The following is a 12,566-nucleotide window of genomic DNA, read 5'->3' as shown; positions in this document are numbered from 1 at the left end:
AATAGAAAAATAATAAAACTAAAGGACGCAAAGAAGCAAAGAGCATATAAGGTCCAGGGGAGGGAAAATGTTCCTGCAGAGCATGGCGGAATTAGCATAGTGCTAGGTGAGAGTGTGGTGGGCAGGGACCTTATTACTGCAGTTTTACGTTAGAAGGGGTTATAAGGCTCCTGAAGGGGCTGAACTTCTAGTAAAAAGGAATTCATTAGATCATATTTTCTGTGCTGAGTGTATCGCTGATGCTGTCTGGATGCATTAAGTAAAAACTGTTTTGCGTGCACAAGAAACGCGGCATTAACCTCTTCTTGAATAATAATCTGATTTAAATATTGAAGCTGTCTCTCATGTTTGAAGTGAAGATGACAGTTCGTGACAGGACACCTTAGCCTAATGTCATACGTGTTTATTGATTATGCTACATTTGACAAGGATGCCACCGTAAATACAAGTGTACTCCAATAGTTTGGTTTTATTTTCGGGTTTTATACATACAGTAATAAACGCAGATTATTCTATTTAAACTTCATTTTACAAGCCACTGTATGCAAAATAAAAAAAAAATGGACCCAAGGCTTGGATTTAGAGCCAGCTATTTTATCATTTTATAGACAAATCTGTCACAAGCAGATCTTCTTCTGCTATTTCCATAGAATGTCAAAATGTTAATTATGGCAATATATAATAGGAGCTAAACAGTATTTATATACAAGCATGTAACGAGTATATAGCATCAGCTTCATCCTGAAGCCTTAATCCCAGCAGAAGGTCTAAGCCATTAATCTGACATGCACATAATGGATAATGTCCATTTTGTATAGCATCTGGGATGATGATCTGTAGCAAATAGCTGGGAGCGCTGCTGCAACAGGAAGCAGATAAAATCATTTTATAGAGTAAGTCGATGTCCAATCCGGAACGCTAAGGGTACCGTCTCACAGTGGCACTTTTGTCGCTACGACGGTACGATCCGTGACGTTCCAGCGATATCCATACGATATCGCTGTGTCTGACACGCAGCAGCGATCAGGGACCCTGCTGAGAATCGTACGTCGTAGCAGATCGTTTGGAACTTTATTTCGTTGCTGGATCTCCCGCTGTCATCGCTGGATCGGTGTGTGTGACACCGATCCAGCGATGCGTTCGCTTGTAACCAGGGTAAACATCGGGTTACTAAGCGCAGGGCCGCGCTTAGTAACCCGATGTTTACCCTGGTTACCATCGTAAATGTAAAAAAAACCAAACAGTACATACTCACATTCCGGTGTCCGTCAGGTCCCTAGCCCTCTGCTTCCTGCACTGACTGACTGCCGACCAGAAAGTAAAAGCAGAGCACAGTGGTGACGTCACCGCTGTGCTCTGCTTTCACTTTATGGCCGGCACTCAGTCAGTGCGGGAAGCAGACGGCTAGGGACCTGACGGACACCGGAATGTGAGTATGTACGGTTTGTTTGTTTTTATATTTACGATGGTAACCAGGGTAAACATCGGGTTACTAAGCGCGGCCCTGCGCTTAGTAACTCGATGTTTACCCTGGTTACCCGGGGACTTCGGCTTCATTGGTCGCTGGAGAGCTGTCTGTGTGACAGCTCCCCAGCGACCACACAATGACTTACCAATGATCACGGCCAGGTCGTATCGCTGGTCGTGATCGTTGGTAAATCGTTTTGTGTAACGGTACCCTTAGAGCTATAATGGAGTGGGAAGGGAGGTAGGGGGTTGACATTGTGTTACATTCACAGTTTGTGCACGTGACAAGGACGTTATAAATTAGTTTACATCTGATAGCCATCTACTAACCTCTCAACAGGTAAGTAAAGCCGTAAAGAGCAACCACTTTGACTAAAAAGTACTCAGAAAATGTAAAAACCTGGACTACTCTTTCAGCCCTTTCCCAACTGCCCACCGCCTGTCTTGACAGCAGTGGTGCACGTGCTGAGTGTGCAGTAAAGTCTTCTAATGTTCTGATATATCTCTCTCTTGCACTCGCAATGTAGCAAAATAAATCTAGCAGGGTATCAGAGGTAGCTGGGGACTCGGAGAAGAAGCTAGAAATAGTGAATCCCAACTTTTGTCTTCTGGTTTACCTTCCAAATAACACTCACTTAGAGCTATTCTGTTGGACCCGGTGATTGCGACTGACAGGAGTCAGCTCAGCATAGGAAAACTGTTGGGTCTTAAAAGATCCAGATCAACTCTGTCAGTTACTTGTGTCACTGCAGGGGGTAGTTTTTCCTAATAAGGGAGTCCTATGGATACCCCAGTTATAAAGAAAAGCCTGAACAGTTAAGATAAAATCCAATCTTCCCCAGATATATTGTATGACATCTTTGGGGACTTTTATATAACAAATATAAATATAACTAAATGTGTAATACAAACTGGAAAAATATAATACCTTCTAAAAAAACGGTAATTAGACCTACCGGTAATTGTATTTCCAGGAATCCATCCTGACAGCACCATTGGAGGATGTCCTTCTTACCCTCAGTGGGACAGGAACAACAAGCAGCTAAAAGGACCCTCCCCTTACCACCCACCAGTGATTTTCCAAAGTACCACATCTTAATGGATGCAAAAAAAGAGAATTTATTAACAATTTCTACACCAATGTTACATCACATTAGTATATAATACAATCTTGCAGTTGGAGGGAACTAGCAGTGCTGTCAGGATGGATTTCAGGAAATACAATTACCGGTAGGTCTAATTACGGTCTTCCAGTTCACCACCTGACAGCACCATTGGAGGAATACCAAAGAATAGTAATCTTAGAGTGCGACTACTTCATGCAATACTTTCCTACCAAAAGCTAATTGCTCTGATGAGACATCTAGCTTATAGTGTCTGGCAAAAGTAGAAAGACTGGTCCAAGTTGCAGCCCTACAGATCTGCTCTGCTGAAGCTCCCCCCTTTTCTGCCCATGACTTAGCTATAGCTTGGGTTGAATGGGCTCTAAGGATGTCTATTGCATCCTTCCCTTGGGCTCTATAGGCTAGATCTACAGTAGTTTTCTCCGGATCAGTGGAAGAGGTGGAAAAGTGTACAGAAGACCTTTTCCCCAAGGTTGAGATAGAGCATCGACTCCTGCTGCTCCCTCTAGGGCATTGAGAGAGAAAAATGTTCTGGTCTTTGCATTTGATCTGGTGGCAAAGAGATCCATTCGAGGCATTCCCCACTGCTGGAATAGGCTGCTGAACACTTCTGGGTTTAACTCCCACTCTCTTGGATCTATTGGCATTCTGCTCAAAAAATCTGCCACCTGATTTTTGGCACCTTCCAAGTGAACCGCCGAGATGGATCTGACGGATTTTTCTGCCCATCTGAAAATCTGGTCTGCTAGGTGCTGTAGAGATGGATGTCTCGGGCCTCCCTGATGCCTTAGAAAAGCCACTGCTGTCACATTGTTGGACAGTATCCTTACGTGTGTGTCTCTGACCTGTGACTGAGCTTGATAAAGCACTTTCCAAATCGCATAAAGTTCTCTGAAATTCGATGATTTGATTGTCATCTCTGGTGTTATGATCTGGTGACCTTGGAGCAGCATGAAAACTTTCTCTGGAGTCGGTGGAACCTGTACTGACCGCAAATCCTGAACTAACACCGCAACTAGAAGTAGCCGTGGGGTGTGCCTAACAAAACCTAGACACCTCGACACAGCCGGAGGACTAAATACCCCTATAGATGGAAATAGGAATGCTATCTTGCCTCAGAGCAGACCCCCAAAGGATAGGCAGCCCCCCTCGAATAATGACTGTGAGTAGGAGAAGAATAGACACACGCAGGTAGAAAACAGGATTTAGCAAAAGTGGCCACTCTAGCTAAATAGGAAAGGATAGGACAGATTACTAGGCGGTCAGTATTAAAACCCTTCCAAAAATATCCACAGCAGATAATACAAAAAGTTCCACAATCTAACTAAAGACATGGAATGTATATCTGCCACTCCAGAGAATCCAACAAGACTGAGAAAATACTGACACGGTCTAAGCTGGACAAGAAAACACAAAGAAGAGCACTGAATTGTGAAGCACACAGCATGTGTGCCACAGGAAAAAAAACCAGACACTTATCTTTGCTGATTTGGCAGAAAGGCAGGAGGAACCAGGCAGAGGTGCAACACCTCCCAACAACAATTGACAACTGGCAAGGACTAATGAATCCTGCACACCTAAATACCCCAGTCAGAACTGCAATCAGCAGACACACCTGACCAGGACAGCAACCCAGGGACAACTGCATTACCACCTACTACCACCGGAGGGAACTCAAAAGCAGAATTCACAACAGTACCCTCCCCTTGAGTAGGGGTCACCGAACGCTCACCAGCGCCCCCAGGCTGATCAGGACGAGCCAGATGAAAGGCACGGACCAGATCAGCAGCATGGACATCAGAAGCAAAAACCCAAGAATTATCCTCCTGGCCATAACCCTTCCATTTGACAAGGTACTGAAGCCTCCGCCTCGAAAAACAAGAATCCAAAATCTTCTCAACCACATACTCCAACTCCCCATCAACCAAAACAGGGGCTGGAGGATCAACAGAGGGAACAACGGGCACCACATATTTCCGCAATAAAGATCTATGGAAGACATTATGGATAGCAAAAGCGGCCGGAAACGCCAATCGAAAAGACACCGGATTAATAATCTCAGAAATCCTATAAGGACCAATAAACCGAGGCTTAAACTTAGGGGAAGAGACCTTCAAAGGAACATGACGGGAAGACAACCAAACCAAATCCCCAACCCGAAGCCGGGAACCAACACACCGACGATGGTTAGCAAAACGTTGAGCCTCCTCCTGAGACAACACCAAATTGTCCACCACATGAGCCCAAATCTGCTGCAACCTGTCAACCACAGAATCCACACCAGGACAGTCAGAAGGCTCAACCTGCCCAGAAGAAAAACGAGGATGAAAACCAAAATTACAAAAAAAGGCGAAACCAAAGTAGCCGAATTATTAAGGGCAAACTCGGCCAATGGCAAAAAGGCCACCCAATCATCCTGATCGGCAGACACAAAGCATCTCAAATAAGTCTCCAAAGTCTGATTAGTAGTGTTGAGCATTCCGATACCGCAAGTATCGGGTATCGGAATTCCGATACCGAGATCCGATACTTTTGTGGTATCGGGTATCGGTATCGAAACAACATTAATGTAAAAATGTGTAAAAGAGAGAATTAAAATAAAAAATATTGCTATACTCACCTCTCCGACGCAGCCTGCACCTTACCGAGGGAAGCGGCAGCGTTCTTTGTTTAAAATTCGCGCTTTTCTTTCCTTTACGTGAAGTCCCGGCTTGTGATTGGTTGCGTCGCAGTCACATGGGCGACGCAACCAATCACAAGCCGTGACGTCACGGGAGGCTGGACACGCGCGCATTTTAAAATGAGCGCTTGTCCAGCCTCCCGTGACGTCCCGGCTTGTGATTGGTTGCATCGCGGTCAACCAATCACAAGCCGGGAGGCTGGACACGCGCGCATTTTAAAATGAGCGCTTGTCCAGCCTCCCGTGACGTCCCGGCTTGTGATTGGTTGCATCGCGGTCAACCAATCACAAGCCGGGAGGCTGGACACGCGCGCATTTTAAAATGAGCGCTTGTCCAGCCTCCCGTGACGTCCCGGCTTGTGATTGGTTGCATCGCGGTCAACCAATCACAAGCCGGGAGGCTGGACACGCGCGCATTTTAAAATGAGCGCTTGTCCAGCCTCCCGGCTTGTGATTGGTTGACCGCAATGCAACCAATCACAAGCCGGGACGTCACGGGAGGCTGGACAAGCGCTCATTTTAAAATGCGCGCGTGTCCAGCCTCCCGGCTTGTGATTGGTTGACCGCGATGCAACCAATCACAAGCCGGGACGTCACGGGAGGCTGGACAAGCGCTCATTTTAAAATGCGCGCGTGTCCAGCCTCCCGTGACGTCACGGCTTGTGATTGGTTGCGTCGCCCATGTGACTGCGACGCAACCAATCACAAAGCCGGGACGTAATTTTAAAATCCTTAAGGGCCTGAAATTACGTCACGGCTTGCTGTGATTGGTTGCGTCGCCCATGTGACTGCGACGCAACCAATCACAAAGCCGGGACGTAATTTTAAAATCCTTAAGGACCTGAAATTACGTCACGGCTTGCTGTGATTGGTTGCGTCGCCCATGTGACTGCGATGCAACCAATCACAAAGCCGGGACTTCACGTAAGGAAAGAAAAGCGCGAATTTTAAGCAAACAACGCTGCTGGTTCCCTCGGAGAGGTGAGTATAGCAATATTTTTTATTTTAATTCTTTCTTTTACACATTAATATGGTTCCCAGGGCCTGAAGGAGAGTTTCCTCTCCTTCAGACCCTGGGAACCATCAGGAATACCGTCCGATACTTGAGTCCCATTGACTTGTATTGGTATCGGGTATCGGTATCGGATTGGATCCGATACTTTGCCGGTATCGGCCGATACTTTCCGATACCGATACTTTCAAGTATCGGACGGTATCGCTCAACACTACTGATTAGTTCGTTCGGTCTGGCCATTTGTCTGAGCATGAAATGCAGAAGAAAAAGACAAATCAATGCCCAGCCTAGCACAAAAGGCCCGCCAAAACCTAGAAACAAACTGGGAACCTCTGTCGGACACAATATTCTCCAGAATACCATGCAAACGAACCACATGCTGAAAAAACAACGGAACCAACTTTGAAGAGGAAGGCAATTTAGGCAAAGGCACCAAATGAACCATCTTAGAAAACCGGTCACAAACAACCCAGATAACCGACATCCTCTGGGAAACCGGAAGATCAGAAATAAAATCCATAGAAATATGCGTCCAGGGCCTCTCAGGGACCGGCAATGGCAAAAGTAACCCACTAGCACGGGAACAACAAGGCTTGGCCCGTGCACAAGTCCCACAGGACTGCACAAAAGAATGCACATCACGTGACAACGAAGGCCACCAAATGGACCTACCAACCAAATCTCTGGTACCAAAAATACCAGGATGACCAGTCAACACAGAACAGTGAACCTCAGAAATCACTCTACTAGTCCATCTGTCAGGAACAAACAATTTCCCCACAGGACAGCGGTCAGGTCTATCAGCCTGAAATTCCTGAAGAACCCGCCGTAAATCAGGGGAAATGGCAGAAAGGACCACCCCTTCTTTCAGAATGCCGACCGGTTCAAGGACCTCAAGAGAATCAGGCAAAAAACTCCTAGAAAGGGCATCAGCCTTAATATTCTTAGAACCCGGAAGATACGAAACCACAAAATCAAAACGGGAAAAATACAAGGACCATCGAGCCTGTCTAGGACTCAGCCGTTTGGCAGACTCGAGGTAAATCAAATTCTTATGATTGGTCAGGACCACAATACGGTGCTTAGCTCCCTCAAGCCAATGTCGCCACTCCTCAAATGCCCACTTCATAGCCAACAACTCCCGATTGCCGACATCATAATTGCGTTCAGCAGGCGAAAACTTTCGGGAGAAGAAGGCACACGGTTTCATCAAAGAACCAACAGAATCCCTCTGAGACAAAACGGCCCCTGCCCCAATCTCAGAAGCATCAATCTCAACCTGAAACGGAAGAGAAACATCTGGTTGGCTCAACACTGGAGCAGAAGTAAATCAGCGTTTAAGCTCCTGAAAGGCAGAGACAGCCGCAGAGGACCAATTCGCCACATCAGCGCCTTTTTTCGTCAAATCAGTCAAGGGTTTAACCACGCTGGAGAAGTTAGCAATGAACCGGCGATAAAAATTTGCAAAACCCCAAAATTTCTGAAGGCTCTTCACGGATGTGGGTTGAATCCATTCATGAATGGCCTGAACCATAACCGGATCCATCTCCATAGATGAGGGAGAAAAAATAAAGTCCAAAAAAGAAACCTTTTGCACCCCAAAGAGACACTTAGACCCCTTCACAAACAAAGCATTGTCACGAAGGATCTGAAATACCATCCTGACCTGTTCCACATGAGACTTCCAATCATCGGACAAAATCAAAATATCGTCCAAATATACAATCAAGAATTTATTAATATAAGTCCGGAAGATATCATGCATGAAGGATTGAAAAACAGATGGAGCGTTAGTGAGCCCGAATGGCATCACAAGGTATTCAAAATGGCCTTCGGGCGTATTAAACGCAGTTTTCCATTCATCACCGTGCTTAATACGAACCAAATTATATGCCCCCCGAAGGTCAATCTTCGTAAACCAACTAGGCCCCTTAATCCTAGCAAACAAATCGGAAAGCAAAGGTAAAGGGTATTGAAACTTGACCATGATCTTATTCAAGAGGCGATAATCAATACAAGGTCTCAAGGAGCCATCCTTCTTAGCAACAAAAAAAAACCTGCTCCCAACGGTGAAGAAGATGGCCGAATATGCCCTTTCTCCAAAGACTCCTTAACATAACTCCGCATGGCGGTATGTTCAGGCACAGACAGGTTGAAAAGTCGGCCCTTAGGAAACTTACTGCCTGGAATCAAGTCAATAGCACAATCACAGTCCCTGTGCGGTGGAAGGGAACTGGACTTGGGCTCATCGAATACATCCTGAAAATCAGACAAAAACTCTGGAATTTCAGAAGAGGAAGAAGAGGAGATTGACATCAAAGGAACATCATTATGAACCCCCTGACAACCCCAACTAGTCACAGACATAGATTTCCAATCCAACACAGGATTATGTACCTGCAACCACGGAAAACCCAGCACGATAACATCATGCAAATTATGCAACACCAGAAATCGACAATCTTCCTGATGGGCTGGCGCCATGTGCATGGTCACCTGTGTCCAAAACTGGGGCTTATTTTTAGCCAAAGGTGTAGCATCAATCCCCCTTAAAGGAATAGGGTTCTGCAAATGCTGCAAGGGAAAACCACAACGCCTGGCAAACTCAAAATCCATTAAGTTCAAGGCGGCGCCTGAATCCACAAACGCCATGACGGAAAATGATGACAATGAGCAGATCAAGGACACCGATAACAGAAATTTAGGTTGTACAGTACTGATAGTAAATGAACTAGCGATCCTATTTGTCCGCTTAGGGCAGACTGAAATGACATGAGAAGCGTCGCCACAATAATAACACAACCTATTCTGACGTCTGAATCCTTGTCGTTCTGTTCTAGACAAAATCCTATCACACTGCATTGGCTCAGGACTTTGCTCTAAGGACGATGCCACAGCGCGCACAGTTTGATGCTCCCGCAAGCACCGACCATTCTGAATGGCCAGAGACATAGAATCACTCAGACCGGAAGGCATGGGAAACCCCACCATAACATCTTTAATGGATTCAGAAAGACCCTTTCTGAAAATTGCCACCAAAGCATCATCATTCCATTTAGTCAACACAGACCATTTTCTGAATTTCTGACAATACAATTCTGCCGCCTCTTGACCCTGAGACAGGGCCAACAAGGTTTTCTCCGCTTGATCCACAGAATTCTGTTCATCATATAATAATCCTAAAGCCTGAAAAAAGGAATCTACATTAAGCAAGGCCGGATTCCCAGATTCCAGGGAAAATGCCCAATCCTGTGGTTCGCCACACAGCAGGGAGGTGACAATTTTAACTTGCTGAATGTACTCACTGGAGGATCGCGGTCTTAGAGCAAAAAACAATTTACAATTGTTTTTAAAACCCCAAAATTTGGACCTATCACCAAAAAACAAATCAGGAGTAGGAATCTTCGGCTCTAAAGCAGGAGTCTGAACAATATAATCAGAAATTCCCTGTACCCTAGCAGCAAGCTGGTCTACACGAGAAGCTAATTCCTGAACATCCATGCTGGCACAAGACTCCTCAGCCACCCATAAATAAAGAGGGAAGAAAATACAAAACAGACTGCAGAAAAAAAAATGGCTCAACACCTTTCTTCCCTTCTTCTGAGATGCATTTAACTCATTATGGGCCAGTTGTACTGTTATGATCTGGTGACCTTGGAGCCGCATGAAAACTTTCTCTGGAGTCGGTGGAACCTGTACTGACCGCAAATCCTGAACTAACAACGCAACTAGAAGTAGCCGTGGGGTGTGCCTAACAAACCCTAGACACCTCGACACAGCCGGAGGACTAAATACCCCTATAGATGGAAATAGGAATGCTATCTTGCCTCAGAGCAGACCCCCAAAGGATAGGCAGCCCCCCACGAATAATGACTGTGAGTAGGAGAAGAATAGACACACGCAGGTAGAAAACAGGATTTAGCAAAAGAGGCCACTCTAGCTAAATAGCAAAGGATAGGACAGATTACTAGGCGGTCAGTATTAAAACCCTTCCAAAAATATCCACAGCAGATAATACAAAAAGTTCCACAATCTAACTAAAGACATGGAATGTATATCTGCCACTCCAGAGAATCCAACAAGACTGAGAAAATACTGACACAGTCTAAGCTGGACAAGAAAGCACAAAGAAGAGCACTGAATTGTGAAGCACACAGCATGTGTGCCACAGGAAAAAAAAACCCAGACACTTATCTTTGCTGATTTGGCAGAAAGGCAGGAGGAACCAGGCAGAGGTGCAACACCTCCCAACAACAATTGACAACTGGCAAGGACTAATGAATCCTGCACACCTAAATACCCCAGTCAGAACTGCAATCAGCAGACACACCTGACCAGGACTGCAACCCAGGGACAACTGCATTACCACCTACTACCACCGGAGGGAACCCAAAAGCAGAATTCACAACACTCTGGACTCCACTTCCCCTGGTAGTATGTCTTTCCTATATGTCTGCCCCATCAGTACTGACTGGTGTCCATGGTAAGTGTGACAGGGAAAAAGGATCCATGGAATTCCCATTTTCAGGTTCTTTGGGATGGTCCACCAGGTTAGAGATTTCTTTCCTGAAGTCACCTGTCTTTCTTCTGGCAGAAAAGATGTTCTGGCGTGGGAATCTAATATGACCCCCAAAAATGTTATTCTGGAATGTGGAGCCAGGTTTGATTTCTCCCAATTCACAATCCACCCCAGCTCTTGTAGAATGGAGAGTGTGAAATTGCAATTGATCCTGAGAAGTTTCTCGGATCTCGCCATTATTACCATATAGCACTATGGAGATACCCTGATTTCTTAAGTAGGCTACTACCTCTGACATCAGTTTGATAAATATCCTGGGGGCCGAAGCTAGGCAGAAGGGGAGGCACCTGAATTGAAAATGATAAACTACTCCTCTGTTCATCAGTGCGAATCTCAGGAATTTCTGGTAGGAAGCATGGATTGGGACATGCTAGTATGCACTCTTTAGATCTGAGGTGCACATCACCATGTCTTTGTCTATCAGAGGTATTGTGAACTTTATATAGACTCCATCCTCAATCACCTGTATCTTATCCACATATTCAGGGGTTTGAGATTTATAATAGTCCGGGAGTCTTCCGATGGTTTTTTTATTGAACAGAGGTTTGAATAATGACCCTTGCCTCTCTCTTGGATGGGTACTGGGACAATTGCCTTTAATTTTAATAACTTCTGGATGTCCTGATCCTGCCCTCCTCACCGCGTTCCATGTGGTATGTCCGTGCTGAAAAGCCTCTCCTGAGGCCAGCGCTGCCGCTGGGATCTGCCCGCCGGCAGACATCCGATCAGTGCTCATATCGCAGCAGGAAGTGACGCGGCCGGAGGTGACGCGGCCGCCATGGCTGGAAGCGGCCGCTGCACACAGCCCAGCAGACTGGCGCCCGGACCGGGAGCCCCCGGCGCGGTGTAAGCGGACCCGACCCCAGGAGCAGCGCTACACTGGGGAGGCTGAGGGACCCCCCCCATCGCAGGTATCAGCAGTATATGTCTTGCGGTGGGGAAGGGAAAGGCAGGGTCCCCTGATCGCCACCATCTGCACAGCACCGTCGGAGGACACGCTTGCCGTTCCTATCCACAGTGGGACAGGAAAAACACTAGTGGGTGGTAAGTGGAGGGTCCTTTTAACTGCTTTTTGTTCCTGTCCCATTCAGGGTAAGAAGGACATCCTCGAATGGTGCTGTCAGGTGTGAACTGGAAAATGTGATATGCAAACCCTTTCATCAAATTATTGAATAAAAAATACCCTTTTTTGTATAAACTATGCATAAGAAGAAAATAAAAATAGATATCCTGTCAATGGTAATGACGAACTAAGAATTCAGGTTATTTAGCAAGAAACCTAAATAGAAAAAAAAAGTAGAAAAATACTTTTTAATGTATTCTCATAAAAATTTATATACAGTAAGTCGCACAGTAAGTAATTTATAAGCAACTCTAAACAGAGCAAAAATCTAAAAAATGTTTGCATTATCAAAGGCTTACAGCAAAATTAAAAAAGGCAAAATATAACAAGTCTTCAATTTGAATAAATTAAAAATAAATTGTCAGTATCAAGATATTGCTTTTAAATACTTTTTTATTTTTATGGTGTTTAGATTCCCTCAGACTGCCTAATGTGTCAGGTGCCACTGGACACAACCTCAGTTGATAAGTCCCATGACCTTGATTTTCTTGGCGGAATGAGTCCAAAAAGTGAGCAGGCGAATAGGTATCAATGTCCCGGAAGCATCTTATCATTTACAATGATGGACATTCTGAGGT

The sequence above is a fragment of the Ranitomeya variabilis genome, chromosome 3, assembly GCF_051348905.1.
Source record: "Ranitomeya variabilis isolate aRanVar5 chromosome 3, aRanVar5.hap1, whole genome shotgun sequence".
NCBI lineage: Eukaryota > Metazoa > Chordata > Amphibia > Anura > Dendrobatidae > Ranitomeya > Ranitomeya variabilis.
Note: the sequence above shows the minus strand (reverse complement) of the source record.